At 62.6% G+C, this 24,535-nt stretch overlaps 1 protein-coding gene across 14 annotated transcripts in view; it reads left to right on the plus strand.

Annotated features, from left to right (window-relative positions):
- Nucleotides 1–24,535, plus strand: part of RBFOX3 (RNA binding fox-1 homolog 3) — a 134,261-nt gene that overhangs the window by 59,421 nt on the left and 50,305 nt on the right. For 13 of the 14 annotated variants that reach the window (XM_038156999.1, XM_038157000.1, XM_038157001.1 and 10 more), the window contains exon 2: nt 4,205–4,320. The gene's annotated coding sequence lies outside the window, so the exon portion shown is untranslated. Of the gene's footprint in view, nt 1–1,712; nt 1,808–4,204; nt 4,321–24,535 lie in introns of those variants that run through there. The other variant, XM_038157003.1, reaches the window with a different exon arrangement.

Below are 24,535 nucleotides of genomic sequence, written 5' to 3' on the forward strand. Positions count from 1 at the left end.
TGGTGGGGCAGGCGGTGGGTTCGTTCTTTCATCAGGAGCTTGGAGGAGGGAGAGCGTTAAGAAGAAGAAAGAGAGAGGGGAGGAGGAACGATAATTATTTTTTTCCAGTGGCTCTGAGCTGCTGGATGCCTTTAAAGTTGCCTTTGTGTTCCCGTGGGTCAGGCCGGGCCGAGCCTGGCCCGGGGCCGTGTGGTGGGTCTCGGTTATTAACGGGGATGTGGAGACCCAGAACCTCAGATCTGCCGTGTGGCTGGTGGGAGGAATGCGCAGGGCTGCCTTATCACGCTCATTTAACTGGTTAATACATCTTCAGAGCAAATAATGCAGGCTGGGGGTGAACTGCTTAACCAACCTCATTACTATTGTGCATTTAGCAGCTTGGAGAAAGATAATACCTTTCAGGTTTGACCCAATTTTAGTTTTTGTTGTCATAACCATGGAAAATCGACCTTCAGAGACCCTCAGCAGCGAGGCTGAATAGGAAGTGATTTACAGCAAAAGCGCCGTGTGGAATGCCTAATGCACTCGTGCAGGAAAACAGACTGCAGCCAGCTGCTGGCATGCTCCGCCACGGCGAGGGCTGCCCCGGCTGCTGGCACTGCCCTGCCCGTGGGCGCACCCTCCGTGTGGCTGAGCCCCGGGCTGGCACAGCTGCCCCGGGGCCGTGCTGGCCTGCGCAGTGCTGTGTTCCCTCGCTGCAGGGCCAGTGCTCCTCTGGGAGCAGCCAGAGCGGGGCTGGCCTGGGCACTGCTGCGGCCACGGCCGGAGCTGCCCACGGCAGTGGTCAGGGACCCCGTGGTCAGCATGTGCCCCATGGTCAGTGTGCACCTCGTGGTCAGTAGGTCAGTATGGGACCTTGTGGTCAGTAACAGGACCCCGTGGTCAGTGTGCACCCCGTGGTCAGTGTGCACCGTGGTCAGTGCACACCCCGTGGCCAGTGTGGGACTCTGTGGTCAGTGTGCACCCCATGGTTAGTGTGCACCCCTCAATCCCGGTGCATTCCCTGCCACCCCGGTGCCAGCCCTGCCATCCCTGCCACCCCGGTGCCATCCCTGCCACCCCGGTGCCAGCCCTGCCACCCCGGTGCCAGCCCTGCCGCCGCGCCGGCAGCGTTCCCACGGGTGAGCTGTCACCCGCACCCACCACGGGGGTGGTTCCCATCGCTCTGGTTTTGTCTGTGGCAGGCAGAGACTTCCCCAGCTCCGGCAGTGGGGGCTGCTCTTGCTCCTGTGGGGAGGAGGGTGGCAGGGGGGGTGACAAGCCTTCCTCCCCTCTCCCCGAGGCAAGTGTGGCTCTGCCACCCGAGCCGGTCTCTGTGCTGCTGCTGCCGCTGCTGTGGCGTGTGGGTGGTCCCTGTGGCGCGGGATTACAGCTGACAGCAGTGCCTGGGGCTGGGGGAGCGCTGGCGGCGGCTGTGCCCACGGGAGTGGGTGATGCCCGCGGGCTGCAGGTGATGCCTGGGGGTTTAGGCTCCCCCAGCACACCCCTGGGGCCCGCGGGGCACTGGGAGCAGGTGTGCCCGTGGGATGCCGGCTTCCCCAGCCCAGCGAGGGGCTCTGCTCACCCCCGGGGGAGGAGCGGGTCCAGCCAGGGGGGCAGTGGGGCTGTGGCAGTGGGGGCGTGCTCTCCTCCCTGCCCTCCCCAGGGCTGTGTTGGGGTGGGGGCACGACGAGGGCAGGCAGTGCTAGATCGCTGTGATTCTGCTGTCTAGCAGCTGAAGGAGAAGCTGCTCCCTCAGCGCAGGAGTTGAAACTCTTTAGCCTTCCTCAGTGTCACCTCCACGGCCATGGATACCTCCAGGTGTGACGTAAGTGAGACCCGGGGAAAAAAGCCATCTTCTGTTTAGCATCAAAATCCTATTACCGAGCGCCGTGTTGTGCTGCACAGGGATCAGCTGTGGCGCAGATAAGTGGGAAATAGCTGCAGGTCGGGCTGGAGCAGAGCTGGAGCTGGGGCTGCGCAGGTGCCGAGTGCCGCCTCGGCGAGTTTGCTGCTGGAAGAAAATTCCTCTCCCGCTCCTCTGCGATCCAGGGAAAAGCACCGCGGGCACCTGCCTCCCTGGCTCCTGCTGCCCCCAGCCCTGCCTGCTGAGGGGCTCTTCTGTGGCACCCCACTGCCACGGTGGGGTGTGACAGGAGGCCCCGGGCCGGGGCCGGGACCCGGGAGCGCGGAGGCGGCGGCGGAGGCTCAGCCTGCTGGAACCGAGCGGCACAGCCTTGGTCCTGCCCCTGCAGCAGCCGCCAGGCTGGCCCGGGGATTGCAGATGCTGTGGGCAGCTGCATCATCTTCCCATCTCCTCCCCGAGGTGCTGCTGGCTTTGATAAAACCTCTCAGCCTTGCAGGGGTTGGCTTGTTGATCTAATCGCTGTGGTTTAGTGTGCAGTAAAAGCCCGCTGGCTCCTGGGGGAGATGTCCCGCAGGGATCTGCAATTCACTCTCCATCCCTCCTGGGGAAGGAACTCTCTCCCGGTGGCGGGGTGCTGCAGGGATGCTGCCGATGGTGAGGGATGCTGCTGGGCCCCTGACACCAGTGGCGAACGTGCCAGCCCTGTGCTGCACTCACATGGGTTTGCTTTTGAAAATAGAAAGCGCTGAAAAAATCCTGCCGCGTTCAGTTGGTTTCAGCGATGCAGTTGGGTTTTCCCGGGGTTTGTCTGGTCCTGCACTTGCTGCCCATGACTGGAGGGGTTCAGGGGGGGCAAACCCCGCAGTGTGAGCCCCCTGAGCCCCCAGCTCCAGCGTGGCTCTGGTCACTCACAAACCACAGAGCCACTCTAGTGGCAGAGCCCGTGGAAGGGGACAGCCAAGGGGCGTTTAGGGGACACCAGGGGGGGTTTGGGGACCGCCTGTGACAGAGCAGCGTTAGAGAGGCTGGGATGGGAGGGCTGGGGAGCGACGCTCTAGCTGTGCCTGCTGATCGGCAGCAGAGCCTAATGAGCAGGACTAACGAAGCAGGAGGGGAATCCCAGCGAGTCTGGGGAGTGCCTGCCATGTTCAGTGTATCTCTGCGGGTTCTCTGTGGTCTGTGCCCATTGCAGGGGTGGTGCCCACTGCCAGCAGCATGCTCGCTGTGCTGGGTGACTGCAGGTGCCAGTCCCAGAGCGGGTGCCTCCAGTCTGCTCCTGGGGCCAGCATCCAAGCGCCTCCGGAGGCTGCCTCTTGGATTTTTACTGGCTCTGCACTGCCGGGAAGCCCATCCCTGTCTGCCGGGGTTCTTGGGATGTGCTGGCATGGTGTTTGGGAGACACCTCACACAGCCCTGGCGGCAGCCTGCCCCAGGGATTGCTGCGGAGCCAGCCTGGGGCCCGGCTCCCTTCCCGCCTCCCTCTTGGCCGTGGCTGGTTCAGCGTCAGGAGGGGATTCGCAGCCACACCAGCGGGCAGGTCTTGTCTTCCCCTTCTCCTGGGTTTTCAGTGAGCCAACCTTGGAGGACCTTGAGCGCCACTCCTGCAGCTCTGCTGTGACTTATCTCCTGGCTTCTGCCCCCGTTCCACTGAGGGGATAAATCTCAGCTCCCGGTGTGGAGCCGGAGCTCTGAGCCCATCCCACCGCGCGGTGCAGGCGTCGTAACTCACGGCACGGGGGGGCTGCCTGGCCGAGGTGCCAGGGGACGTCACTGCTCTGTGCTGTGATGGATGGGCTGCCCGGGGGAACAGGGAGAAAGACTCATTACAGTGGGACAAGCTGTTAAATTATCTCCCGTCCAACCTGGGTCGGGGAAAATCAAACTGGAGCTGCCGGTGGCCTCCAGAGAGCCTCCGGGGGAACAGGTGGGTTGGGGACTTTGTTCCTTTAGGAAGGAGTCTTTGCCTTTCCTTTCCTCCATCCTGTGCACTCCTCAGAAGCCAGGGCTGGTGCTCTCAGGGAGGCAGGACCAGCCTCAGCAGTTCCCATCAGTGCAGAGACTGGGACGTGTCCCAGCGGGGACCGTAAGCTGGGACCTGCCGCGTGCCCCGTGCGGCCAGACCCCGCTCCCTGGGCTGAACACGCTTCCCTCTCCTCAGGGGCTTTGCCCCTGGGCAGGGTCCTGCCTCTGCCCGTGCCAGAGCTGCTCCCAAGCTGCTCCCAGCCGTGACACAGCTGTGCTGGTGGAGGAGTGCGGGTCCCGGGGCCGTGGCGTGCCGAGCTCCGCCGCGTCCTCCTCCGTTATCAGCGGCGGTGCCCACACAGGGACGGCACTGGAGCCTCTCCCTCTCTCTTTCAGGCTGAGAAACTGCTGCTGTGAGACCCCGACGGCTCTTCCTGACGGCGCGGAGGGGTGAACGCGAGCGTGGGCTCCCACCTGGCACCACACCTGAGGCACCTGCTCTTGGTCTTCAGGTATGTCGTTTCCACCCAGCAGTCCTGGTGGGGGAGGGCATGGAGATAGTTTTTGGTTGAGGATGAAGATGCTGCTTCCCATGGCTGTGCCTGGGGCAGCAGCTCCCAGTCAGCCCTCCAGGGACTTTGCGCCAGCCCTGGGTACAGGTTCTGTGTGTCCAGACTCTTGTGTGCTGACCTGGCAAAGGGGAATGCATGTGGGACGAGCCACGTCTGCTGTGATCCTCGTGGGATGTGGCCTGGGGGGTCTGGGGGGCGTCAATCAGCCTCCCTCCTGCCGGCTGCCGGGGTGTGGAGGTCCTGGAGCGTGCAGGACCTCGGTGGTGCCCCTGCTGGGAGGGGGGTGCGTGCCCATGATGCACACACAGCCCTGCACGTCCCGCCTGGACCCGCCGAGACCCGGCTGTGGCGCCGACCGTGCTGCAAACTCCCCCCAGGGCTGCGTGCAGCTCCGTGTGCCCTGGGCTGAACCCAGCACCGTCAGTTCACGTTACATGGGCTGGAACCCCCCTCGCGCTGACACCAGTCTGCTCTGGGAGCTCACACCGGCTTGAGGAGGAGTTGAAATATAAAACTCCTGCAGGCAGTGGGACTCTCTCCTCCAGACGAGGCGTTTTCCCTGTTTGTTCCCAGCACCGCGAGCACCCGCAGGTTCAGTGGGTGCTCAGAGAGTCACAGCCACGCTGTGGCAGCCATGGTGCCCAGGACTGGCCTCTGCTTGGGGCTGTTCAGCCACAGAATTTGTCTTCCTCTCCACCAGCTGCTGTGCCGGGGGACCCCCAGAGCTGGGACTGCTCTTCTCCCAGCTGGCAGTAGCCGAGGGCAGTGCCTGGGCAGGAGGAGTGCCCGTGGGGCTGTGCAGCACCGGCAGGGCTCCCAGTGAGGGGGCTGTGTGTGCCCCCCTCGCAGCGCTGCTCACTGCACACTGCCTCCTCCGCTCTGCCCCAGCCCCGGGTGCCTGCTCGGGAATCACCAAATGGGAGCTTGAGGCTCCTCGTCCCTTGCTGGGGTACAGGTTGTCCAGAATGTGGGATTAGCGTGGCCGTGCAGATGGATTCCCCAGCTGCATTAATCGGTTCAGAGGCAGCAAAGGCAGCTGAGCTCTGTGCATCACCTTGAAGCTCTTTTTTTTTTGTCTTTAGAAAACTTTGGGTGGATGTTATTGCTCATGAAAGCAAGGGGCTGATCATGCTGGGAAGGAGCAGGCGTAGTGTGGGCTGGCACTATTATGCAAGCTTCCCACATGCCGCTGTGGCAGTGCACTCCGTTCCAGAACAACAGCACGCGCCCGCGTGCCAGCCCCGAGCCCACCCCCGGGTCTGCCGGAGCACCGCGATCCCGCTGTGCCCACGTCGCCCTCCCCGTGGGCCCTGCCTGGCCCTGCTCCCGCCTCCTGCGCCCGCTCAGCCTCCAGCCAGCCGCCCCAGTGGGGTGAAGGGGTGCTGGTCCTGGCCGGCCCCACGGCACTGCGGAGCCAGCTGTCGTGAGCCAAAGTGGGAGCGCCGGGAGTTTCTCCCAGGACCTTGTGCTGCACTGGGGCGTGTCTGCCTCTGGGGCTGGGGCTGGGCTGCTTTTCAGGGGGTGGCAGACGGGTTGTCACCCCAGCCATCGTGCACGTCGTGCCCCGGCATTGGGAGGGCCGTGCCTTGTCTGTGGGGTCAGTGCAGCCATTGCTGCCAGCGCCTGCTCTGGGCGCCAGGGCAGAAATGGGCTCACTGGAGCTCAGGCCGCCAAGCCGCTTCCCTGTCCAGCTTTTCTCCCTGCTGCTTTCCTCCTCCTCTCCTGGAGCCTGGCTGGGCCCTGCGTGAGGCTCGGGGCTGCCGGCCGCGGGGCGTGTGGGTGCTGGTGCCGAGCTTGGGGCTCCCTGGGCTGGTGGGGAGCAGCCTGGAGCCAGTGCGGAGCCCCTGCGGCCACTCTCCCCATCATCCCCAAGCCTGCTGGAGCACCCCCGGGAGGAGAGCGCTCCTTCAAGGAAGACTTGGAGATGAGCAATGGAAAACATCTGACAGGGGAGCCCTTGAGGCGCTTTTGTTCCAGCGAGTGGGAGTGTGAGATCCGCTCAGACATGAAAGGCTGCGCGGCTCCGTCCCCAAAGTCACGGCGAAGAGGAGGACGGGGGGTGTGCGGCTGCACTGGGAGGTCATCCCGGGAACGGCTGGCACCGGGATCCCCGCTCCCTCCCCTCCCTCCCTCCCTCCCTTCCTTTCCAGCAACTAAATTAGGTCACACTTGAAAGTCAGTTTCTTGGCTGTGGATTTAATTTAGCTTTTCCAGGCTAGTTATCATATAATAAATTCCAGGAGATTTATAGAAAACATGCCCAGGGAGGCTTAGCCAGTGTGTAACAAGATTTGTGCCTCTTTCCCGCTGTCGAGCAGCTCTGGCGAGTGCAGTGCTGCCGGCAGATGTGCAGGCAGGGCTGGCAGCCCCGTGGGAGCTCCCAGGGAGACAGGGCAGCTCCAGAAACGGGCTGGGGACGTCACCCCACGGCTCTCTGGGGCACAGGAGGGTCCCAAACGCAGCTGTCCTCCGCCCTGGCTCCCCACCAGCCGTAAATCAGCCGGAGCAGGTGCGTTCCCGCGGCCGTTCATCTCTTGTCTCCTCGCCCTGGCTCAGCGTGGGCAATGCCCAGCACGAGCCCAGCCCAGCGGTGCCAGTGCCCAGAGGTGGTGAGCAGTCAGAGGGGAGCGACCGGGGTCTCCTGGTGCCTTTCTGCTCTTGGGGTGATGGCGTGTGGGACGTCCCTGCTGGGGGGGGTACCTTGTGCCCTCGCTGCCCTGGCTCCCGGAGCTCAGGGACCGTTTGGCAGGGCTGAAACCGGCGTCTCTGGGCTCTCCCCACGGCTGGGGAGGGTTTTCCACCACGCTGGGAGAGGCTGAGCAGGCAAAGGCACTGGAGCCCGGAGGGATTTGTGGCGATGGCAGCACACGGCAGCGCAGCGCTGGGAGCCGGCACGGAGGGCACTGCCAGCGCTCCCTGCTAACGCCGCCCAATTAGTGTCTTATTAGTCACTCCGTGTGTTAAGGCATTAGAAACAATTAAGGGTGAGAAGAGTTTCCAGATGTAGCGGCAAGCGCTGGAGCCGGGAGCTGGCAGCCCCGCTGGCTGCTCCCATATGGAAGGGATCTCGCACGCAGTGGGACTCGCTGCGGGGCCGTGGGGCCAGCGTGGCAGGGCCCGGGGTCACTGGGATGCAGGGGACTCCCGCTGGGCAGCCCTGGGGGCAGTGCCCGCCTCTGCTGTCAGCACTGCAGCCGGGGCTGGTGGGTGGAGGAAGGAGCTGCTGAGATGCCCGTGGATGAGGGGCGCAGCCGGGATTGGGTTTGCTCAAATCAGATCTTTATTTACTGCTGCAGCTGGCTGTGAGTCCGTCCCCCCCGTGCACCCAGCCGGTGCTGGCAGCCCTGTGCCATCCTGGCGAGCCACCGGGGCTGGGGAAGCGCCTGGCTGTGAGCACAGGAGCACCTGGGACGGGGCACGTGGGGGACAACTGCTGCGACAGAGACGGTGCCGCGTTGTGACGCTTTCAGGTGCGGGAGGAGTAGCACAAGCAGAGAGAAATGTGACTTCAGAGCCCAAATGCGAGTGACTTCAGCTCCCCAGAAACAGTCCCTGGCAGTGCAGGGGGAGGGGACCTGGAGCTGCACTTCCTGGGGATGTTGGGGTGCTCCTGTGACTTTTTCCCCTCGTGCAAGGTGGGCTACGCTCCCACCATTGCCCCCCACCCCGTGGTGCTGGAGAGGCCGCCAGCCAGGGGTCACGGAGCTGGCCAGCACAGGCAGCCTCTCCCCAGCACCAAACACCTCACCCTGTGACGAGCACTCTGGGAGGGTTCCCCGTCAACTCTTGGAGCCTCGTGGTGTGGAGGGTGTGGGGGGCATCAGTGGACATTGATGCTGTGGTCCCCCCTCGCTGAACCGCGGCTGAGTGAGCACCGTGAGATGCTGGCGTGAGAGGGGCACGGTGGCCTTCAGCGCATTGAAATAATTTCTCTGCTGCTCTCCCCAGGGCGAGGAGCAGCGCGTGGACAGATGGTGTTTTTGAGTGACCTTGTAGCTCTGAGCCGTTCCCTCGGCTGCTGAGTAACGCTGGGATGGGAGCCGCGGCAAGCGGCAGCGGTGCCACAACCTGCTCAGGCCGGCGGGAGCCTGGCGGGGAGCCAGGGCTGGGAGGGATGTGGGGTGAACCAGGGGATGGAGCCAGAGCCCGGCAGCCCTGGCGTGAGGGCTGCGGGGAAATTCGGTGTGCACTGCCATCCCCGGCTGCGGGAAGCGTGTGGGGTACGCGGAGAGGCTGCTCCGGCTCCAGCCGCTCCTCCAGCCCGCCTCCCTGGCTCTTCGGCTCGGCAGCGGGGCCGCTCCTCCGGGCTCCTGGGCTCTCCCTTGGGAAGGGCCTGCGTTGTTCCAGGAGCTGAGGCAGCAGTGCCTGCAGCTGGCACGGTGGGGCCACAGCCCTGGTGCGTGGGGACGCGCCGAGGAGTGCGTGCTGTGCCCAGGAGGGCAGCAGCTAGAAAGGCCTTTGCCACGTGAAGTTTCTTGCAGGGCCGCGACCCAGGGCTGTGGTCCTGAGGGAACAGATCCAAGGGAAGGGGAAATTGCAGTGCGAGGTGCAGCTTTGCTGTCGAAGAGTCACCCTGGGCAGGCTCAGCTCCTCTGGCACCCTTGCAGCCTCCTACGAACTCCGTGCGGGCTGCAGCAGCGAGAGGTGTCCTAAATTGGGGAAGGAACAAGGAGCTCTTGGCACTCGCCTGGAGCATCATTTGCATTCCGGCGCAGCTCCCGGCTGCGAGGGAGGCGGGGGCCCGGCAGCCGCGGGGTGAGGAGCGGGGCCGCTCGCCAGCTCCGGAGCATCCCGTGGGACCGCTGCGGAGGGGGCTGTGACTTGGGGATCACCGTGCGCCAGGTTTCTTGCTTTCCTTCTTCTCTCACTGAACTTTGTGTCCAAGTTCTCTGTGCAAGATTTGTGCCTTTCTCCGGACGGGAATGGCCGCCTGGCTCCGGGGCCCTGTGGTGGGGGCTCTGATGCCCCACGGTGCGAGTGGCTGTGTCCCCATGGTTCTGTGCTCTCCGGGGATGGAGAAGGTGCATGGGCCGAGGGGCAGCCGGGGCCGGGCAGTGCCCGCGGATGGCTTCGGGCGGTGTGTGGCGGTGTCCCGGGGATGCCGGGCAGTGCCCTCGGATGGCTTCGGGCGGTGTGTGGCGGTGTCCCGGGGATGCCGGCCCTGCCCTGGGGCTGGCGGGAGCAGATCGGGCCGGGCTGTGCGGAGGGCAGGGCGAGGCGAGCAGCGGAGCCTGGGGGTCTCAGAGCTCCCGGCCCGCTGTGGGTCACCGCAGGAGCGGGCTGGGGGCGGAGGGCTCCGCTGTGTCTCGCGTGTGGCGCTGAGCGCTGCGCAGAGCAGCGGGACGCGGGTGCCCGGCCGCGCCCGGGGCACGGGGGATGTCCTCCCGAGGGGTCCCGCGCTCCCGGGGGGTGCCGCTGCGGGCCGGGAGCTCTGTGCGGGGCTGGGGCAGGGTGGGACGAGCCCCGGGGCCGGTGCTCGGCTGCGGCGCGTCGCCCACCGCGCCGGTGCCGCGCAGCATCTGAGCAGCCCCGCTCGCTTAGCATGCAGCAAGTGTTGTACTCGGAGAAATTTAGACGTAATTTTTTTGTGCTCGCATGTAAATGTGGGTAGGTGCTGTCCTGATTGATGGCAATTAGCATTTTCTAACGGTAACAGATGTTCGGATTGCCAGGAGGCTGGTACCTAACGCCCACGCTGCCATCTGTTCTGCTGGGCACTGCCTGGGGAAGTGGCACCAGCGCCGCGGACCTGCTGGGCCGTGCTGGGGTGTGTTTAACAGCACTGTGCAGGGGGGGTTTATTATGGCTTTTTTTTTTTTTTCTGGGGGAAAAATAATAATAATAATAAAGACGTTTTCGGGTTTATAAATAGTACACTGTTTGTTATGGGATGGAGACTTTCCATCTGAACAGCAGCCTGGATTGCTGCACAGTTAGCAAAACAGTCTGGGCAGCGTGGGGAGCAGCTTTCCCCAGCCAGGGGATGCTTTCCTGGGGGAAGGGGTCTGGTGGAGGGGCCAGTGGGTGTTTGTCCCACCCCATCCTCTGCTGGCTCTCCATGGTGGGTGGTCACTCCTTGTGGGGACAAGCGCTGCTCTGCTGTGGGCATCTCTTGTCAGCTGTGGGATGGAAGAGGTGGAACATCTGTGTGGTGTTAAAAGGTGTGTTTTAGGAACAGACCCAGGGCCCTGAGCCCAGCCCCACTGTCCGGGCAGTCCCACCACAGCCCCTTTCCTCACCCAGTGCCTGTCCCTCCTCATGCCCTCCTGCCTCCCTTTAGCTGCAGCCTTTTACACCCATTTTTCTTGTGCCAGCCTTGTCCTTTTGCATGACCAGCTCCTCCCAGTGCCCATTCCCTATTTGTAGAGAAGCTTTGATTTGGCTCAGACCAGCTCCCCTGTCCCGCTCCTTCTGTGTGCTCCTGGAGCAGCTCTCCATCCCCTGGTGCCTGACCCTCCCAGGCAGGGCCATCCCATGGCACGGACCCAGCGCCAGCCAGGCTGGCACAGCCGCCCTCCCCCAGAGCTCCCTGCGCCTGGCAGCCCACGAGCACCTGACAGTCACCTGCTCAGACTGACACAGTGACACTGACACACTGACAGTCACCTGCTCAAACTGACACACACTGACAGTCACACACTCACACTGACACTGACAGTCACACACTCAAACACACTACAGTCACCTGCTCAAACTGACAGAGTTACAGTCACACACTGACACACACTGACACACTGACAGTCACACACTGACAGTCACACACTGACACATTCAGTCACACTCACACTCACACACTCACACTCACCCACTCTCCCGCTCACACTCACTCACCCACTCACACTCACTCTCGCGCTCACTCTCCCGCTCGCTCTCACGCTCACACTCACTCTCATGCTCTCTCTCACACTCACACTCCCTCTCACGCTCACTCTCACGCTCACACTCACTCTCACGCTCACACTCACTCTCACTCTCACACTCACTCTCGCACTCACACTCCCTCTCACACTCACTCTCCCGCTCACTCACTCTCATGCTCAGTCTCCCGCTCACACTCACTCTCACGCTCACACTCACTCTCACGCTCACACTCACTCTCACACTCACTCTCCCGCTCACACTCACCCGCTCGCACTCGCTCTCCTCCCAGGTGCTGGAGCCGGTGACTCAGAGTCAGCCCGTGGCTGAGTAACGCTCTGAGCTGTCTCCGTGAGGTTCCCAGCTTGCAGCAGACGCTCCATGTGCAGTGCCTGGGGCTTTGTGCCACTCGGTCCCAGGGCCTGCAGCCCCCCCTGAGCTGACCCCCCATCCCATCCCATCCCATCCCATCCCATCCCATCCCATCCCATCCCATCCCACCCCACCCCACCCCACGGGGGTGCTGCTGCTGGCCCAGCCACTCACACTCCCAGCTTTCTGTGGTGTGAGCTGCATCAGGCACAGGCAGACCTTAGGTACAGACCATGAGGCACATCAGATCCTGCCTGGTTATTGTGTATTTCCCCCCTGGTTTTCACTGAGCTCCTGTTCTGCACGGTGGGGGCTCGGGGGTCTTTCCCTGCCCTCACTCCTCTCATCTCCATGCTGTTTTCCAGCGCTGTGGCCCAGTGCAGCTTGGCAGGATGTCCTGGGCCAGTTCTGGGGGGTTTCTGGGATGGAGGACATAGTACATGGCCTGGTGGGGGCATGGGAGTCACCACACTGGGCAGAGGAGCAGATGTGGGATGAGCCAAAGTCTCCTGCTGCTGTGAGAGGCTCAGCCCTTGCTGCAGTGCTGGCACCAAGGCACCTGGGGATGCCTGGGAGGTGTGTGTGGGGACGTGTGGGCTGGGGACAGGGATTTGGGCTGGGGATGGGCTGAGGGGCTCGAGCGCAGACAGGCTTCTCCCCCACACTTTCTCTTTTGCTGTTGGAAAACAAGTCTGCTTCGTCTTTGTTTCTTCCCCTCGCTTTCCAAATTCATCTGGGAGAACTTCCCTGGGCGCTCGCAGAGGTGTCACCAGCCCGACAGCTTGCGCTGCTCTAATAAAATGGCTCCGTAGCAGAGGGTTTGATCTATTTTTAAAGCCAGCTCCGCGCTGTCTCCTCCCGCCCTCCCACTGGCAGCCAAGCAGAGCCCGAAGGCTCCTGGGAGCGCGGCAGCGGCTGGAGCCCAGGCCTGTGCCAGCAGCCGTGCCCGGCCTGCCCGTGCCCATCCCTGCTCCCCGTGCCCAGGGAACGCTCCGGGGAGCGGGACGGGGCTCCCTGCGCTGCTGGCACGGGGAGAGGAGCTCTCTGCGGGTTTTATTCCTCCCGGCACCGGTTGTGCTGTATAAATTAACATACGGAAACTTCGCTCCGCTCGGAAGTCGGGTATTTTCTGCTTGTTTGATGCCCCGTTATTAAAACTCGATTTCTACGAATAACATCCTTTAAATAGAACCCGTCTTCCAGCAATGACTCATCGCGGAGCAGCAGCAGCTCCTCGCAGGAGAGGCAGCACGAGGGCAGGTCTGGCACTCGCAGCCTTGGGAATCCCCAGATCGCTGCCCGGGGCTTTGCTGCGTGCCGGGGAAGCCGCCCCGGTGTCTCTGCTGCCCGTCCTGCTGCCTCCGCCTGCTCCAGCTGCCGCCGGCGCCCGCGGGCTCGGCTGGGGGATCCCCGGTGCCCTCTGGGGTGTCCTGGAGCCTGCAGAGCCGCGGTGGCAGGGGGACCGTGCTGCCCCAGGGGTGGCACCGTGACGGCGGCGCCGCGCCGCTGCGTCCTGCCCGTGCTGTCCCCTGGCACCGGCTGGGGATGAGGGGAGCTCCCGGAGGCTGCAGGGACCGAGGGCGTGGTGGATCCTGCCCAGGCTGGCCGTGCCAAGCCCTGCCGGGCAGTGGCCGGGGCAGTCTAGCAGCGGGGCGTGGGGCATGGTGAGATCTGCCCACGTGTGTGCCCATCGTGCTGGCACGGGCTCTGCCTGTGCTGGTTCCCTTGATGGAGCTTCCTGCAGTGCCAGGGATGGGAACGGGAGTGGGAATTGTTGGGAGAGGAGGTGGATTTCGGGTGTTCTCTAGGTGGGGGGTCGGATGGAGTCCAGATGGAGCCAGCAGGACGCTGGGGCTGAGGGGCTCCCCCCCAGAGCTGTGACACCAGCACGGCAGCACATCTGCACGGGGCAGGTTTCCCCCAGCGAGGAAGAGGAGGGCACAAGCCAATCTCCCAGCCCAGGCTGGGGCAGCTCCAAGCGTCCTGAGCTGCTGCAAAAATGAGTTTTCTCCGTGCTCTTGCCTCCTCCCTGGGACGCCGCTCGCTCCGGTTCAGGGGTTCCTGCCAGGATTATTATTCTTTCAGGTCTGACATCTGTTAAGGTGACAGCAGCCGGGGAGAGGGAAGGGATTGGAACAAATTTCTCATAAAAAGTAGCTAAGTTGATGAAACCATTACGGTGCCTGCATCCGGCACTCCATCACCGTGACACTCCGGGGACGGGGACACGGGGACAGGGATGGGGACAGGCGCGCCGTGGGCTCGGCTTTCCCCGGCAGGGCAGGGCCAGCCCTCTGTCCCGCGACCCCTGTCCCTCAGCTCTGTCCCTCAGCTCTGTCCCGCGATCCCTGTCCCTCAGCTCTGTCCCTCACTCTGTCCCTCAGCTCTGTCCTGCAATCCCTGTCCCTCACTCTGTCCCTCACTCTGTCCCTCAGCTCTGTCCTGCAATCCCTGTCCCTCACTCTGTCCCTCACTCTGTCCCTCAGCTCTGTCCTGCAATCCCTGTCCCTCACTCTGTCCCTCAGCTCTGTCCCCTCTCTGTCCCCTCTCTGTCCCCTCTGTCCCCTCTGTCCCGCAGCCTGAGCCCCCCACGCCTGACCCTCTTTCCATGCTGGAGCTGCTGTGCCCTGTGGCAGAGGCAGGGGGGGCAGTGAGCTGGGGCTGGGGGCTGGGCTGCAGAGCCTCCCCGGGCTGTGCAGCATCCAGGGGCTGCGGGCAGGGCTGGCATTAGCCCCGTGAGCCCGGGGGCTCTTTGCCACCAGGGTGATGGTGCTGGTGGTCAGGATGGATCACCCATGGTTCCTGGGCATAGCATCTGCCAGGCTAAACGTGGTGAGGCTCCATTTGCTGGCCCTGGCCCGTGTCCAGCCAGGCTCCCCGGGCCCTAAATCCTGCCAGTGCCTTTTCCTGCAGAGGTGCTGCTCCAGGGAGCATGAAGAGCCAAGAGAACTTCAGAAAAGGCAGCTAATCTCCAGACCATGCCTCAGAAATGGTTTTAATCCCTTTTCCACCCCCACAGCCTCCTTCATTCTCGGCTAGAAGTGGTCACCCCTGTTAAGTGCTCGCTCCTGGGCTGAGTGCTGAGCTGGTGGAGGAGGTGCTGGGATGTGGAAGGAAAACCCTTTTTCCTGGAGGCGTTGAGCTATTCCTTACCGTGACCTAGATGTCAGTTTAATGCTCCGACAAGTCCCAAGACTCACATATGAAGTTGCCCAGGGGAAGAGGATATTTCAGGAGCACAGAAGCTGCTCAGCAGTGGCAAAGTGCACGAGCTTTCCCTGGCAGGAGCCGTGCTGAGCCTCCGTCTGCTCGTGCCCGCCGTGCCAGCCGTGGAGCGGTGCCCCCTCTCCTCGGGGAGCGAGCGCAGTGCCCGGGCACTGGGAGGGTTGCTGGTGCTCTGGCACACCATGGCAGTGCCGTGCAGAGCCCGAGGTGCTCTGGGGCTGGAGAGGGAACGGGAGCTGCGGGTGCTGCCTGCCCGGAGTGCAGGAACAGTCCCTGCTCCATCCCGTGGCTCCACGGCAGGGCTGGGCGTGGGCTGCCAGGAGGAGCACGGCGCAGGTGGAGGATGTCCAGTGCTGTGCTGGGTAAACCTGGGTAAACCAGTGCCAGTGCCCTGCTGGGTAAACCTGGGTAAACCAGTGCCAGTGCCCTGCTGGGTAAATCTGGGCTTGCACACTCACCTGTCACTGTCTCCGTGCCCGTACCTGGCTGGTTGTGTTCCCCCTTTCTCCCTCACTCCCCGTGCTCCTCTGTGCCTGCTGGATTTGGGTGCATTCCTGGGGCTCTCCAGGGGGGCCCTGCTGGGTCCCCCCTCTCCGTGCTACTGTCTTTGTGGCACAAAGCACGGTCACAAAGTTGGTGCTTCCATCTTGTGTTCCCCCGCACCTGTGCGTTCCCCTGTGGATGATTTAGAGCTGAAAGCCTGGGCTCTGGCACCGGGAGAGGGTTCCCGAGATAAAATAATCTGTGCCAGCAGCTGAAGTGACAGAAGCCCCATTAACAGCAGCATATGCCTGGGAACACCCGTGCTGAGCGGGAGGACGCTGGCGGTGGGGAGCAGGGGAGCAGAGCCCACAGGAAGGGGGGATGTGGGAGCTGGTAATTACTCTGCTGCCATCGGGCTGCTCCTCGCTAATTTACAGCCTTGGTGGAATCAGGATGTGATTCTTCCTCCTGAGCCCGGGCAGGGCTGTCCCCTGGTGCAGGCAGCCGTAATTATCCACATTTAACTGAGGCCTTCTAAAATGTGTTTGTCTTGCAGCATATGAGAGTAATTGCTGGGAATGAAGTAGGAACGCAGTTGTGGCTGGAGCAGGACCTCGTCTGACGGGGAGCTGGGGCTCCCCGGGCTGCTCCCTGGCCCTCTGTGCTGGCAGGGAGGGAGTCTGCTGCCAGGTGGAGCTGGGGGCATTTGGGGGTTCCTGGGCATCACCACGACCTTCCCTCCCTCACCCTCGTGGCTGGAAGTCTGTGCTGACAGGATGGGCGTGCTGGCAGCAGGAGCCAGGCGGGCTGTGAGTATTCCTGGGGATCTGCAGCTGGGGCCCCCTCCCAGCATGGGGCTGCCAGGGTTGGTTGGCTTTGCTCTGTGTGTTTGGGGACAGCAGTGCCACACTGCCAGCGCTGGGCTGTTCCCCAGGTGCAGGGCTCTCTGCTGAGGGGTCTGTCCTGGCATCCCGCTGTCCTGCTGCTCTGGGCTCCAGCCCCAGGGCAGCTCCACACTGGGGGCTTGGGCAGCAGAGCTCTGGGGCAGGGTGGGAGCAGAGCCTGGGACCTTTCCGTGCCTCTGGGTTTGGGGTGCCATGTGGGACACCTGCCCCGGGGCTCCCCAGGTCTGGTTGCTGTCCCTGCTCCTGAAGGCAAGCTCCCAGGTGGGTTTTGAGGCATCTGTGCCCCCTGAGGGGCCGTTTCCTTGCCTGGAGAGGTGGCGACAAACACATGACGTGGACCTGCTGAGCCTGGAGGACGCGGCGCTGGGGTGACAATGGTGTCAGCTGTCCCCTTGGCCCAGGCACAGCTTGCTGGCTGTCACAGGGGCTTGGGGACCATCCTGTTTGTGGGGGGAGCTGGCCACTCTCCATGGCTGTCACCCCCTGCCCCAGGCTGGCTGTCCCCCTTCTCCGTTAGGCTGAGGGTGGCTGCGCCCCGTTCCGGTTGGGGTGAAAGGCTGCCCATGGGCGGTGAAGGGCAAATGTGTGCTGGCACCACGCTTGGGCCTGTGCTGGAAAAACACTGGTGGCACGGGAAACGTGCAGGGAAGAGCTGCAGAAATGGCTCATGGGCTGGAAAAGCTGCTCTGCTGTGGGAGACTGAGCCTAAGTAGGTTGAACTTTTCATCCAAGAGAAGTTTAAGAGGTGGCTTGACGATGTGGGTTGTTTTAGCTTGTGATCAAGGGATGTCTGTGGGTACAGAGCGCTCTAATTTAGCAGGGAGAACACACAAGAGCCAGGCTCTGAAAGCTCTGTGAGACAAACCCCGACTGGAAACGAGGTGCGTGTTTTATCAGGGAAGGTAATTAACCACTGCAGTGCCTTCAGCCCGTGGGGGTTTCTCTTGTGCTTGCTGTCTGTGGATCAGACAGGGATATCTGTCGGGGAGGAAGGCAGCCCATGGCTGAGCACAGCTCTGGAGCCTTGGCCTGAGTTCCAGGGATGCACTTGCCAGGTCCAAGGGCCCTTCTGGCCCTGGGCTCCCTCATTCCGTGTTGGTACTTGAGGGCGCTTGGAAATCTGGGTTGTATGGAGAGATGAGCTCTAAAGCACTTGGAATGGGAATTGGGAGAGTTTGTCTCTGTGGAGAAGGGGTCTTGTTTTCTTTAGGGATTTTTAGAAGGAGGCAGCACTAAAGTTGCCCTCAAGCCAGGCACCTGCCCTCTCCCCTCAGTTCTGGCCCTGCCCCACTTGAGTATCGGCAGAAAACCAAAGAAAACTTTCTCCTCTTAACTGTGAAAGTCCCACGCTCCAAAGCCAGGCCTGATTGGGGTTCCTCAGCCTGTTTTCTATTGGCACTGCTTAGCGTTGTCTGCCCACGCTGTGACAGGGCAGTGAAACTTTCCCGAAGTCAGAGCAAGCCGTGTTCCTCCTGTGCTGGACACTGGACCCTTGGGGAATGGGGTGGGATGGGGCTGTGACCCTTGGGGGACTGGGGTGGGACGGAGCTGTGTGTGACCCTGAGGGGGACTGGGGTGGGACGGAGCTGTGTGTGACTCTGGGGCAGTGGGATGGGGCTGTGTGTCACCTTCAGGGGCAGTGGGTTGGGGCTGTGACCCTCAGGGGCAGTGGGATGGGGCTGTGTGACCCTCAGGGGCAGTGGGATGTGATGGGGTGTCTGTGCCACGCTGGCCTGTGCAGCTCCTGACCCCGAGCAGGGGCACCATGGACAGACAGATCTGTCTGTCCTGCACTCTGGGTGCTCCGGGCTGTGCCCACGGGCACGGGCAGCACGGTGCCAGAGCGGGTAGGACACGGGCTCAGCATGCTCTGGAGGGTTCCCAGCCCGTCCATCTGCTCCTCTGTGGCACTGGGAAGGTTGTGGCCCCGGGCCCGGTGCCGTGGGCAGGAGCTGCCCGTGCCACGCGGCTGCCAGGGCTGCAGCTGGCACCCGGCGTGGCGCCGGGGGTGACCACGGGGCAGGAGCGTCCTCCCCCACGGACCAGGGCTGCAAATAGCCACTGAGTCACACTCTGGAACGGGACCATCTTCCCAGGGACCAAAGAATTCTGAGTCTTTTCTCTGCTCAGAGACTAACTCTGCCAGTGCAGTGCCACAGGGCTGTTCAGTGCCACCGGATGGGTGTTCAGTGCCACAGGATGGGTGTTCAGTGCCACCAGAGGGGTGTTCAGTGCCACAGGACGGGTGTTCAGGGGATTTCTGTCACTCCTGTCCCATGGGGCAGCGTGTCCCCTCTCCCTGCTCCCAGTGCTCACCCAGCACTCGTGGGCTCCGTGCCAGGCTGAGGCACCACAGGCTGTGCTGGTCTCGGTGTTTCGGAGCCTGGAGAGCCCCTGTGGAGGCAGAGCTGGTCCCTGCCAGTGCTTTGAGGGGGTTGGAGGAGTGTGGGCAGCGTGGCAGGGCTGGCAGGGCAGCAGGGTGCCAGGCTTGCTGAGCTGGTACCTGTGCACTGCCCATCCCCTCCATCCTGGCTCCAGCTGCTGTGGGACTGTGGCACTGGCCTTCCTGGCTGGGGGAAAGGGGAGGAAACGGGGCACGTGGCATGGGAAGGGTTAATGCAGGAAGATTTTTCACCCCCTGGCATAAACAGCACCGAATGCATGTTTGCCTTCATTTGCATATTGAAACATATCCTAAAGGCCCCTCGTTTGGAAAGTTCTGTTTTTTACTCCATCTTCCTATAGAAGGGAGGAAATTATTCATAATTAAAAAGCAATAATAATGCAGAATGAAGGAACCCAGCTGTATAATACCCAGCACAAAAGGGGGAGCGTGGGGAATCTATTTTTAATGGTTTCCACAGCAACTGCGATTTTGTTTACAGTGATTTTCCTCCTGTGCTGCGAGGCTGTTCCCAATTTACATTTTTAAGGAGCTCCTGCATGGGAGGCCCATCACTGGAGGGTGCTCTGGCGCTCGGGGAGGATGCTGGGGTGAGGAGATGTGGCTGAGGAGAGGCTGCTGGGGCTGGGTGTGATGAGCCAGCGCTGCCCGCGGGGGCTGCGGGCCACCGAGGGCTGGCAAAGCCCGGCTGGGGACACTCCGAGCTGGCAGTGCGTGGTGACCCCACGCTGCTCCTGGACACCCGCCCGCCCTGGGCACGCCAGCAGCGCGGCTCCCTCGGGAAGCTGTGCCTGTGCTGGTGCTGGAGCTGGAGCTGGAGGGGACAGCCAGGCTGTGCCACCCGGCTGTGCCAGCCCAGGGGTCCCTGGTGCCTGCTGAGCCCTTCTGCTGGCTCAGAACAGCCTGGGGGTGGCTCTCCTGCTGCCTCCAGCTGCCCGGCCGGGCCATGGGGGAGCCCCAGCTGGGCTGGGGGGCAGCTGGGATTCTCTCAGGGCTCTGCAGTGAGCCCAGGCATCAGTGCTGGAGCAGCGGGGAGGCTGCTCCTGAGGAGCTTTCTGGCTGACACCAGCACAGGAGGCAGCAGCTGGAAATTGAGCCTGGCCTGAGAGGGGCTGGTTGCTAATGAGGGCTAATGGAGCCATTTGCTGGGAGCTCCTTGCATTTCCTGGGCTGCTCCGGGGCTCCCCGAAGCAGACACGGAGCTCCTGCAGGTGTTGCAGTTGCTGTGGGAATAGCCTGGCACGGAGAATGAGGGGGCTTGTCCGTGACTCTTCCTGCAGTCTGTGCAGGATGCTCCTCCTCTGGGAGGATGAGGAGGCTCTCCTGATAAAGATGCTCTGGATTTATTTTTATATTTTAGCGTCCCTCCTCTTTTTCCTCTGGGAGGGGATGTGAAGGTTCTCCCCTCGTGCCCGTTCCTGGCTGCGTGTCCCCAGGGACTGTGGCCCTGCACTGCGCCAGGACAGGGCAGCGCAGCCAGCCCTGGGGACCCTGGCACCTGGGGACCCTGGCAGGGACAGGCTGTGGCTCTGCTCTCTCTGTGCAGGGCAGTGTCCTGCTGTCCCTTGGGCCAGAGCTCTGTCCTGCTGTCCCTCAGGGCCAGAGCTCTGTCCTGCTGTCCCTTGGGCCAGAGCTGTGTCCTGGTGTCCCTCGGGGCCAGAGCTCTGTCCTGCTGTCCCTTGGGCCAGAGCTGTGTCCTGCTGTCCCTCGGGGCCAGAGCTCTGTCCTGCTGTCCCTGGCCCAGAGCTGTGTCCTGCTGTCCCTCAGGGCCAGAGCTGTGTCCTGGTGTCCCTCAGGGCCAGAGCTCTGTCCTGCTGTCCCTCTGGGCCAGAGCTGTGTCCTGGTGTCCCTCTGGGCCAGAGCTGTGTCCTGCTGTCCCTGGGGCCCAGAGCAGTGTCCTGCTGTCCCTCGGGGCCAGAGCTCTGTCCTGCTGTCCCTCGGGGCCAGAGCTCTGTCCTGCTGTCCCTGGGCCCAGAGCAGTGTCCTGCTGTCCCTGGGCCCAGAGCAGTGTCCTGCTGTCCCTCAGCCCAGAGCAGTGTCCTGCTGTCCCTGGGGCCCAGAGCTGTGTCCTGCTGTCCCTGGGCCCAGAGCAGTGTCCTGCTGTCCCTCAGTGCCAGAGCTCTGTCCTGCTGTCCCTCGGGCCCAGAGCTGTGTCCTGGTGTCCCTCGGGGCCAGAGCTCTGTCCTGCTGTCCCTGGGCCCAGAGCTGTGTCCCGCTGTCCCTCGGGGCCAGAGCTGTGTCCTGCTGTCCCTCAGTGCCAGAGCTCTGTCCTGCTGTCCCTCGGGGCCAGAGCTCTGTCCTGCTGTCCCTGGGCCCAGAGCTCTGTCCTGCTGTCCCTCAGGGCCAGAGCTGTGTCCTGCTGTCCCTGGGGCCCAGAGCTGTGTCCTGCTGTCCCTCGGGGCCAGATCTCTGCCCCTGCCCTGGCTCCCCCCAGGCATCCAGGTGGAATTTGCTTTAATTACAGCCTCGCTCTCAGGGTTGGCTCTCAGTGCCAGGGTCTGAGGTGCTGATTCTGGCCCAGAGCACCCAAAGGAAGTGCACCTGGGCTCGATGGTGTTCCAGGGCTCACCAGGAGCCGGGGTGATCCCAGGCAGGCTGCTCAGGGGGTGCTGGCCCCTTCCATCTGCGTGATGGGAAGCTGCTGCCTGGAGATCAGCTCCTTTCATGAACCAATAAAAGAAGGGTTTTATCACCTGTTCCAGCTAATTTTCTGCGGTTTGTAATGGCTTTGGGAAGCAGGTAATTGCAGCGATTGCATTCCATGTGTAGCATTAAAGGGAATTGAGGGGACTGTTTGTTAATTAGCTGTACTTGTGTGGAACCTGAAACATATTAACCTTCACAGAATCCCGAACTATTAGGGATGAAGAAGGGATTTAATGATGGGAGAAGCAGGAAAACAAAAAGCAATTAGGGCTCTTTTTCCCAGCACTGCAGGCGTGTTGGAGGGGGAGGACCGGCAGAGCAGCCCGGCGGGCTCAGCTCGGGGGAGGTGGGAGATGGGAGGGACCCTCGGGGGCTGGGACGGGATGAGGGCGAGCTCTGTGCCGAGCAGCCTCCTCCGGCGGCGGCAGGATGAGCAGGGAGCCAGGACCCCGCTTCACCTCCCGCTGCCGCCCATCTCCCCCGTTTTCACCTTCGCAGCGGCTCAGCTGGGGCTCGAGTGCTCGTTCCACGTAACATTCCTGAGGCGCCCCGGGGTGCAGCTGGGACAGCGGGCTCAGCACCCTGGGGTGCAGCTGGGGCACCCCTGGGGTGCAGCTGGGACAGCCCTGGGGTGCAGCTGGGAGAGCCCTGGGGTGGAGCTGCAGGCTCAGCACCCCGGGGTGCAGCTGGGACATCCCTCAGCTGTGAGCTCAGCACCCTGGGGTGCAGCTGGGACATCCCTGGGGTGCAGCTGGGACATCCCTGGGGTGCAGCTGTGGGCTCAGCACCCTGGGGTGCAGCTGGGACATCCCTGGGGTGAAGCTGGGACAGCCCTGGGGTGCAGCTGCGGGCTCAGCACCCCGGGGTGCTGCAGAGGGGCTCCAAACCCAGAGGCTGGAGCTGCCGGCAGGGGCAGCAGCCCTGAGCGGTGGGCAGGCTGCGAGAGCTGGAGCCGCTGAAAGTAGAAATTGTGTTTCCACGGTAACCGTTCAACAGAAACTCTTTCTTCCCTGCTTGTGGAGCCCCGGCTGCTCCCCCCCGTGGCAAAGCCCTTCAGGTGTTGGGTATTTTTCATGCCCCGGTGCAGGAGCTGGCGGTGGTGGCAGAGCTGCAGGGGGCTCCTGGTGCCAGGGGGTGCAGAGGATGGGCTCTGCCCCCTCCAGGGACGTGTGACCCGGCCCTGCCCTGGCTGCCCAGGGATGCCACAGGCTTCTGGCCCACTCCCAGTGCCCAGTGGGTGCTGCTGGCTCCGTGACTGGGTGTCCCGTGGCCCCTGAGGGATGTGAAGCCTGGAGGAACTTGGGAGCCCCAGTGCTACCCTTCTGGCTGGTAGCCTCCAGTGGCACCTCCTCCTGCCAGCACCTGCTGATCCCTGTCCCTGGGGACAGCCCTGGATTTCCCATCCTTGGATCCCTCTCCTGGGGACATCCCTGGATTTCCCATCCTTGGACTCCTCTCCCAGGGGACAGCCCTGGTTTTCCTGCCCTTGGATTCCTCTCCCAGGGGACAGCCCTGGATTTCCCATCCGTGGATCCCTCTCCCTGGGGACAGCCCTGGATTTCCCATCCTTGGACTCCTCTCCCAGGGGACAGCCCTGGATTTCCCATCTCTGAGCAGCCGTAGCACTGTCAGAGGCTGTCTGGGCACACGGAGCCCTGGAGACAGCCCCAGTTTCCTGCTGGGAGCCCTGGTGCCTCTCCCAGTGCTCGTTAATACCCATCAGCGCCATGCAAACAAACTCCCCGCTCCATTTATTCCACCCAGCTCCAGATTTAATTAGGTTTTCCACTTTTCTGCTTGTCCTGGGCCGATCACTCCTTAAAACAGTGCAGAATTAATTTGCACCTGCTGTCAGAAAACGTCTCTCCCCAGTTAGAAAAATAATTAAGCCATCATCACACATCGGGGGTAATGAATCACTGCGCTCAGTTCCCTTCACAGGTCGTTTGTTTCCTTCCACACTGGCAAAGAAGGTGCAAACTAAATGTGAGCAGCTGCCAAGTTACCCCTTCCCTCACTGTCCCGTTCCATCTGAGCTCTTCCAGCCAGGCCAAGCCTCACTGTCCCGTTCCATCTGAGCTCTTCCAGCCAGGCCAAGCCTCACTGTCCCGTTCCATCTGAGCTCTTCCAGCCAGGCTGGGCCTCACTGTCCCGTTCCATCTGAGCTCTTCCAGCCAGGCCAAGCCTCACTGTCCCGTTCCATCTGAGCTCTTCCAGCCAAGCTGGGCTTTACTGTCCCGTTCCATCTGAGCTCTTCCAGCTAAGCTGGGCCTCACTGTCCCGTTCCATCTGAGCTCTTCCAGCCAAGCTGGGCTTTACTGTCCTGTTCCATCTGAGCTCTTCCAGCCAGGCTGGGCCTTTGGGAAGGTCCTGAGCAGGGCTGAGTGGTTTCCCAGTAGCCCCAGGGGTGAGAGCACCTGGCTTTGCTCTGTCCCACTCCCTGGGGCTGTGCCAGCTGGCGTGGCCATGGAAGGTGCTGGAAGGGAGAAGGGAGATGTGGCAGGGGCTGGCCCAGGGTCCCTCCCTGTGTGGGTCAGCCCCGGGGAGCTCAGCTTTGATAAACGTGTGATTGATTGAGTCTGGGCATGCTGTAGCACCAGGAAGGAGCTGCTCCAGCGTGGAACCGCCGTGTGTTTGCGTGATGTGACATGATTAATGCCACATCAAGGTGATCACTAATTGATGATTAATGGCTCGGGTGTAAATGTGCCCCGGGTTTGGGCTTGGGAAGAATTTGCCTCTGGATCGTGAGGCCAAGGGGGCTGGAGGCTTTGTCCTTTCACCCAGTGCAGGAGGGCTCTGCTCACAGTGGCCAAATGGGGACTTTGGTGACTGATTTCAAGGAGGTCTGGCCCTGTCCCCTCGTGGCCATGTTGCCCTTGGGCCATTCAGCCCCTGGCAGGGGCTCTGTGTGCCAGGTGCGTGGGGCTGCTGTGGTCCTGGGGGTGCTTCTGCACATCCTCTGCAGCTTGTGAGAGAGACAACAAGGAGGCACCACACGCTTGGAGAGCTCCCAGAGCTCTGCAGATGTCTGGAGCAGTGGCCAGGCTGCATTTGCCTCCTCTCTTTGGCAGACAGGGGTTTATTTCTCCTGGGGGGTTCCCGTGGGCACCGGGGATGTGTGAGCCAGGAGCCGCCGGGCACGGGAGGCTGCCTCGCCTTGGGGTAGGGAGAGATTTCAGAGGATGCAGCACAGACCCACCTTTCCTCCTGTTCCTGCCGTCCCCTTTTCCCAGAGCCAGGCTGGCACTTCCCCCTCGGC

This window comes from Motacilla alba, chromosome 18 (genome assembly GCF_015832195.1).
Source record: "Motacilla alba alba isolate MOTALB_02 chromosome 18, Motacilla_alba_V1.0_pri, whole genome shotgun sequence".
NCBI classification, from domain to species: Eukaryota; Metazoa; Chordata; class Aves; order Passeriformes; family Motacillidae; genus Motacilla; species Motacilla alba.